Here is a 6,000-nt window from a genome sequence, read left to right on the forward strand (position 1 = left end):
AGAAAACATAAAGAATATGTTAGTTTGTTATCTTAATAATGGTTGGAAGAGAAGAATTAAATTTGATCCACCTAACTCTGTCTCGTTTTATCTTATAATTCCATTAATTACATGTGGTACGACTGCTTACGATTCAACTAATTATAAGATGCTAAGGGTGATCAATTTTTAACATGCAAAATTCAATTCAACAAGATAAAAATCAAACATTAAAAAGAAACCAAAATCATTATTAAACATAAAAATCACATATAGTATGCAATAAGATTCACCATAAACCTAGCTGAGGATTTAGTTACTCATAATAACATAAATGAAAAAATTTAAACAAATCCATAAAAACTCAACAGATGATTCAAAATGAAGAAACCCAAAAGGGACGAAAGATGAAAGATGTTCTTGTTCTCTAAGTAAAAATTAAGCACTTGCTCAGACTCTGAAGGAATGCTTGTCGTTTTAATTTGCCAATGATCTCTCACTTTCCAACAACTCTCAATGGTTGACTAAGTCAAAATTTTTAGACGAGGAAAATGGTGAAGAAAGGGATGCCTTTGTCAAGAGCATAAGTCTTCTTTATCTAAGGTGTAGAATGATCATTAACAGATAAGCTTTATCTCTAAGAAAGGAAATCAATTTTGTGAACTTTCAAAATTTCAGCTGAAACTTTCTTTGAATGTTGTGAATTTTATCTAGATTCAAACTCTCAAAATTTAAAAATTAAATTTTAAATTTTGAACTTAGATTCAAGTAGCACGACCATGTATGTATATCCTTTAGGCACGACTGTGCATATCCTTCAGGCACGACCATGCCAAAATACGAAGCATGCCCATGAAGTGTGCGAAATATGGTCGTGCTTATTTGCAGATTCGGTTGAATTTGTCCCATTTTCGTCTAGAATATTTTCATAATGCACTAGTATTCTTTTATGCTTAACTGCAAAAATTAACAATAAAATTAATGTGAAACACCCATAAAATAAGCTTTAAGTATATAAATATAAGTTATAAAACATATCAAAATATGGACTTATCAACCCCCTCATATTTGAGATTTGCTTGTCCTTAAGCAAAAATCCTGGCTAAAGAATAAAAGGAATAACTTAAAACATATCATTATAACAAGAAACCTAAAATAGTAGAGACAAAAAGAACAAAAAAGTAATATAACTGAGTATAAGTAATCAAAAGGTTTTTTCAATTAGAATTTTATATCTCTTATCTTCTTGCTCAAATGTTCGGTGGGCAAGTATACCCGTCAAAAAGTAATATAGAGTTTTTAAATTAAACTCTCAAAATTATTATCCCACAAGGATTGTTTTCTAATTATTAAGAATTTTTTAATTCAATTGTTTGAACTTAAAAGATATGAGATTAATTAAAATAAGAATTTAATTATAAAATTAATTGTGAATGAAAACAAGTAACAATATACATGTCTTAGTTGAATTTATAAGAGAGGAACCTAGAGCATATGAGTTTTCTCATTCAACCATTTATTTTATTTTTTCGTTTAACTCTAAATTCGATTTTCTTGTGATTTATTAATCATTCATACAAATACTATCAATACCCAATGGTCATGGACTATTAATATTCTTTGCTCTAAATTAATATCTACAATAGTCATGCAAGATATTAATTCAAGAAAACGTAAAACACCTATGAACTTGTTAATTTAATAATGATTAGAAGAGAAAAATTGTTTTGGTCCACTCGATCCTTTGTCTTGTTTTATCCTATAGATTCATTAACTAATTCAGGTACGGTTGCCTGACAATATAATTAATTGAGGTTATAAAATTATGCGCAATTAGATAAACACTAATCATATACAGGAATCAAACATAGATTCAAACTTCAAAATCCTATAAATTCACGAACAGTAATTTCTATAACCCTAGCTATGGACTTAGTTACTTATGCTAAAGGAAAGAACTAAAATAATCATAAACAAAGCCATAGAGAAAAATAAACTAGAATGAGATGAGTTCTCAGTCTTCAAGTATGGTCGCTTGAAACTCCAAGTTCCACCAAGAATATGCCAAAGATCCCGTGTAGAAGAAAGACAAGATGAAGGGTGTATCACAGATCAAAGACTAGATGTAGAACAAGATGCCTGAGGTCCCATTTTAATAGGGTTTGAAAACTCTAAAAGCTCTTCATTAATTAGGCTTGTCGCAGATGAGCACAACCATGTAGGGCCATAAACATGGTCATGTATGAGCTCGAATCACTCCCATGCTTATTTCTAAGGTTTGGAATGCTGACTGTTGCGAAACTCTATTTTGCCACCAATTTGGGCTCAAAAAGCGCTTTAAACCTAATTGTGACCTTCTTATGCTAAAATGTAAAATTAATATATAAATCTGTGCAAAATTAAAATAAAATAAAGGCAAAACATAAATATATGGGCTATAAAAGTGGGTCAAAGTACGAACTTATCATCAAACATCAAACTATGATACTCTACTCTATTCTCTCTCTAAGTGTTTAGGGACAAAGGGAGATATTGCTTAGTTTCTCCAAAGAGAAATGTACTACCATAGACTTGACCATAAATCGACTCTCCACCAAATAAATTAACTACAAGTAAAAATTATGAGGTCTTTATAGCTTGTAATGTGGGCAAAGGGTTTTAGTACTTGGGGTGATATAAATGAAAGAAAATGATACGCAAAAGGTTAATGAATCATGACATTTAACAAATTTTCCCTAAGTTTATAAATGAAGTTTTAGACTAACTTTTAATTTCACATTTGACCAATTTCTTTACTCCTCCTTTCTTTCATTTATTTGTATCTTTTTTTTTCTTTTTTGCTATTTTTTTCAATATATTTTCTTTTTGCACATAAGAGACGAGGAAAATTTATCAAACAAGCTAACAACTCAATTGATCCATTCATAAATTCAAGGTCATCAAATATTTTAGTGGACAACTAGTTGTTTCTCTATCTGAAACATGCTGAAGGTTAAGAAAAAATAATCCTAATATGTCTTAATTATATTAAAATATGCAATCAAAATAGTAGCCTTAAGTAGATTATAGGTCAAGTTCTAAAGTATAAATATTAAGGAAAAAATCACACAAAACAATGAGAAAAGAGGTATCATTAATTAATTTAGGATAAAAAAAATCTCCATAAAGGCTCAAAACTCATATATGTGGATTAAAAAGTTAAAGAGCTTAACTAATTTTCTAGTTTCCTAATAAATTTTTAATCAATAATAATTACTCAACAAGTTTTTTTTTATTCAAACAATTTGGATTCCTTAGAATACAAGTTTCAAATTATGAAAAGAAAAGAGAGTATAGGAATTTACTTGGGAACAAGTAATTATGGTTATGGGAACCTCGTCATACTTAAAGCCTAACATTGTCCTTAATGTTTAGGAAGAAATTAAATTAATTGTAGGCAAAGAGGTCAATAAAAAAGAAAATAGAGAGGAAAGGGACTCTTTGAGCGCAAGGTATTTCTGTAAGAATGGCCACTGGTGGGGTAGCATGAATGTGCTTTTATTGACGCCCACTTGTGCTTATGCAAGGAAAACCTAGAATCTAGATGTGGCTGCTAGCATGGTCGTGCACACCTAGTAAGCACGGTTGTGCATGTTATGAAAGCTCAGTCAAGCTTGTCTTTGTAGAGCTAGAACTTGCAAAAAACTCATCCTTCTAGATTCTACATATGTCATTCTCCTTCCTGAAAAAGAATGAGAAACCTAATTAATAAAAAGTGAAAATAAAATATATAGTTCTCTTCTGTGAGCACTTGTTTAATGTTGCGAGCCTAATGTCCTGTTGGGCTATTGTAGAAACATAGCGTGTGAGGTGGTGGTTACTCTATCAATGTATAACTTATCCCTCTAACCATTGACTTGAAACGTCTCTCCCCTAACTTAGAAACTTTTAAGACTTTGTAAGGGAGGACATTAGTGACTGTGTAAGGGCCATTCCACATGGACTTCAGTTTTCTAGGGAATAATTGCAAATGTGAGTTCAAGATTAATATTTTATCTCCTTCACAAAACTCATGATGTAGGATGTGCTTGTTATATCACTTCTTGGTGCGCTTCTTATATAACTTGACATTCTTATATACCTCAAGACGCATCTCATCTAACTCATTAAGCTCCAACAATTTTTTCTCACTTGTAAGCTATAAATCAAAATTAAGAAACTTCAAATCTCAATAGGCTTTGTGTTCAAGTTCAACCGGTAAGTGACAAGCTTTTTCAAAAACTAAATAATAAGGAAACATGCCAATTGAAGTTTTAAAAGTAGTACGGTAAGCCCAAAGCGCATCCTATAACGCCCTGGATCTTGTAACAATATATTGATTTATTAATATGAATGTGTGAATGGATGTTTGAATGTGCGTTTGATTGTGTGATGATTTGGATGTGAATATAATTGTGAAGATATATGTATAGTGTGGTTGAAATGTGATGTGGGCTTGTGATTAAGTTGGAGTTGTTTGAGAAATAGGCTAAGTGTATACTGCAGAGGCATTCTTGTTGTAGCGAGAAGGTCCTAAGCGAAGGGTGTGATTCTATTGTGTTCTCGCTGTAGCGAGAAAGCAACAAAGAGGGGTGCATTTCTAGGTTGCAGTCTCGTTGTAGCGAGAATCTGTAGAAACTAGAGTTTAGTTTCCTCTGATATTTTCGTTGTAGAGAGGGGGTGTCACTGCAGTGAGAAATGTCTCGTTGTAGCGAGAGTGTCGCGACTCAGGGAGTATTTGAGGGGTTTAGGGTTTGAGAAACTCATTCCTATTCCTCTCTTCGATTCTCTCAACCCTCAACCCTATCTCATCGTTTAAATGGTCTTCAAAGTTGTTTGTGATCAAGATTGAAGGTTGAGATCGTGTTTGGGACGCTTGGAGTTAGGTTCTAAGAGTTAGGATTTCGGTTTTTCATTCCTCTTCCTTGTTTTTTCGATGTCTCAGGGAGTTTTCCATGTGTTTAGGACACAAATTGTGTGGGGAATGTAACACCTTCAATTTCGTCTTTCAAAATAAATAAATTTATAACGAATAAACAAAAATGGATAAAATAAAAAAAATGTTTGTTTTTATTCATGGATTTAAGAATTTCATAAAAACAAGACTTATACTCTCTTCTTATGAAAGTTTCATAGAATTCTAAAACGTTTAGGATTTTCCAAGGGAATGATCTAAAACTTCAAATGTAATGAATAAAATTTAAGTTTACATCTCGTAACTTATTTGGTTTATATTGAATATATACAAATTTAGAATTTTCACTAAGAACATTTTCAAAATATTCATTACAATGAAATTGGCCCAAGCATCACAAATTCTAAAATCTGACATTTAAAATCATTGCCAAATTTACTCATCACGAAATACGGTTAAGATAAAATAATACAATTTTTCAAATGGTCCTAGTCTCTACAGAGCAGTCTTCCTTCCAATAGCCTTGGATTATGATCCTAGGATGGACCCGACACCTTTATCTCTTCACTTTCATCACCTGAAATATTAGTAAGAGTGAGTATCTCCCGCTCCACTAAATCTCTCATGAACATAAGCAAGATAATTACATGTTTATATATACAATACTAGAAATATTATTTAACAAGGATTTGTATCAGCAATAACACTCAAATCATCCAAATTGCCATCACGAAGAGCACACAGGACAACAATCAGTCATGTTCACCACTTCAAATGATGCAGAATCTCGCTACAACGAGACCCTCTTGCTACAACGAGACTACACCCAGAAATGCATCCCTCACTATCGCTCTCTTGCTACAGCAAGAAGGCGATAGTCTCACATCTTCCTCCTAGGGTCCTCTCGCTACAGCAAGAATAACTCTACACTACACACTTGACCAATTTCCAAATTAACCAAACTAGCAACATAATTCAACACACATACATTCACATGAATAAATTAACACACACACACACACACACACACACACACATATCCTTACAAAATTCGGGGCGTTACAAGGAATGTTTTCACCATTGATTTG

Source organism: Abrus precatorius, unplaced genomic scaffold (assembly GCF_003935025.1).
Source record: "Abrus precatorius isolate BTA unplaced genomic scaffold, Abrus_2018 Scaffold3, whole genome shotgun sequence".
In the NCBI taxonomy this organism is placed as follows: Eukaryota; Viridiplantae; Streptophyta; class Magnoliopsida; order Fabales; family Fabaceae; genus Abrus; species Abrus precatorius.